Source organism: Gossypium hirsutum, chromosome A06 (assembly GCF_007990345.1).
Source record: "Gossypium hirsutum isolate 1008001.06 chromosome A06, Gossypium_hirsutum_v2.1, whole genome shotgun sequence".
NCBI lineage: Eukaryota > Viridiplantae > Streptophyta > Magnoliopsida > Malvales > Malvaceae > Gossypium > Gossypium hirsutum.
In genome coordinates, this window is record NC_053429.1 from 112,831,937 (window position 1) to 112,834,378 (window position 2,442).

General features: G+C 39.2%; 1 non-coding gene across 1 annotated transcript; it reads left to right on the forward strand.

Annotated features, from left to right (window-relative positions):
• Nucleotides 1–1,690: 1,690 nt before the first annotated feature.
• LOC121231561 (small nucleolar RNA R71) lies at nucleotides 1,691–1,797 on the forward strand. Its single transcript, XR_005929619.1, has one exon. It is a non-coding gene; the product is annotated as a small nucleolar RNA R71 (small nucleolar RNA).
• Nucleotides 1,798–2,442: the final 645 nt, after the last annotated feature.

Genomic DNA, 2,442 nt, shown 5'->3' on the forward strand with positions numbered 1-2,442 from the left:
CATATTTTGCTAGTTTTGGGGAGGTGTCATTGGAGTTTAGTTCGGTTCCTATTTCAGAATCATCATCCATCCCCTCTCCTTGGGCAAGACACAGTTCCATCATGTCATTGTGTACGATTTCCTGAAAAGAATCTTGAGTAGCATGATCAATAGAGTCGATAAAATAACATGAGTCATCCTGTTCTCTAGAAAATCTCATGGCATCATAAATTTTAAAAATAATCTCTTTGTCACCTACTCTAAGTACCAATTTACCATCACCCACATCAATTACAGCCCTAGCAGTGGCTAAAAATGGCCGACCTAAGATTAAAGGAACCTCAACATCTTCATCCATGTCTAGCACAACGAAATCAACGGGGAATATAAATTTATCTACTTTTACAAGTACGTCCTCTATAATTCCCCTAGGATATTTAACAGATCTATCAGCTAATTGAATACTCATCCTAGTGGGTTTAGGTTCCCTAAGACCAAGTTGTTTAAACATTTTATATGGCATCAAATTAATGCTGGCGCCTAAATCAACTAGTGCTTTATCAACATTCAAACTACCAATTAAGCAGGGAATAGTAAAACTTCTTGGATCTTTCAGTTTAGTTGGCAGTTTATTTTGGAGTACGGCTAAGCACTCCTCATTAAGTTCTACTGTAGATAAGTCTTCAAACTTCCTTTTGTTTGTTAGAATCTCCTTTAAAAATTTTGCATATGTAGGCATCTACTATATAGCTTCAACAAAAGGTAAGTTAATATGCAGTTGTTTAAAAAGTTCAAGAAATTTACCGAATTGTACATCCATGCGGTCTTTCTTCAACTTTGCTGGGTATAGGATTGGTGGTTTATATTCTTTTGGCATTAGATTGTCATTGTTTTCGGGTTCGACCTTCTTTTTGTCAGCTTCTTGTGGTGGCTTCTTTTCAAATTCAGCTAACACTTTCCCACTCCTTAGTGTAACTGCTTTCACGTGTTATTTTGGGTTGGGTTCAATGTTACTAGGTAGACTTCCTGGTGGTATTTTAGAAATTAGTTTGGCAAGCTGTCCTATCTGAGTTTCGAGCCCTTGAATTGACACTTGTTGATTCTTAAGTGTTGTTTCAGTATGCTAAAAACGAGTTTCTGACACTGAGATGAATTTTGTTAGCTTCTCCTCAAGGTTCAGCTTTTTCTCTTGTTGGTAGGGTGGTTGTTGGAAGCCTGGAGGTGGTAGTGATCGCTGATTCCCTTGGCCTCCCATAAAAAGTTTGGATGGTTCCTCCAATCTGCACTGAAAGTATTACTATAAGGATTATTTTGAGATCAAGGATTTTTACCCATGTAGTTTAATTGCTTGTTCTCCATGTTGTGGCCATAGGGTGGGTTTTCTGAATTGCTAGATCCACCTCCACTTGCTTCGCACTTCATTACTGGGTGAACCTGTGAAGAACCAAGAAAACCGTCAATTTTTCTATTCAGAAGTTCTACCTGATTAGAGAGCATGGTGACCGAATCGATGTTAAAAATGCCAGCTGTTTTCATTGGCTTTGTCCTCATGACTTGCCACTGATAATTATTCAGTGACATCTCTTATATAAATTTATAAGCATCTTCAGGTGTCTTATTGTTGATAGTTCCACCAACGGCTGCGTTAATCATCTGTCGAGTCGAAGGATTTAGGCCATTATGAAACGTTTGAACCTGTAGCCAGAGTGGTAACCCATGGTGAGGTCACCTTCTCAAAAGGTCCTTGTATCTCTCCCATGCATCGTAGAGTGTTTCTAAATACATCTGCACAAAAGAAGAGATATCATTACGTAATTTGGCTGTTTTAGCCAGTGAAAAATATTTTAATAAAAATTTTCGGTCATTTGTTCCCAAGTAGTGATTGACCCTTGTGGTAACGAGTTCAACCATTGTTTAGCCTTATTCCTCAACAAAAAGGGAAACAACTGAAGGCGAATGACATCATCAGACTAAAAATTGGCCTTTTCTGAATAGGACTATAATTAGGCTCGGCAGGGAAATGCCCGTGTGACACGCCCCTGTGCGATTACTCTAGCCCGTGATCAAGGTTGTTGAATAGGCACGGGCGTGTAGTCTACCCGTGCAAGTCGTGCTTTGATCTTGCCAAATGGACACGGCCGTGTGACACGCCCGTGTGAGGAAGTCCAGGCCATGTTGATTTCCTATGTGGGTCTATTTTCTCTGTCATTTCTCGCTCTTTTTAATCTCCTATGCTTACCTAAGTACATGAAATTAAAAAATTAGAAGCATCGAATTCACCAAGTCTAAGGAGAAATCATCCATAAATGTGCTAAGCATGAGATAAAAATATGTATAAATTACGGTTTATCAAAAATCAATGTATATGTTGGTCAGAATCAGTGCCACATGGGGGTGGTCAACAATTACGCTCTTGGTTCAGCTTTTGGTGGGTGTTGTGGTTGCTCTGGTGGAGATTGTGGT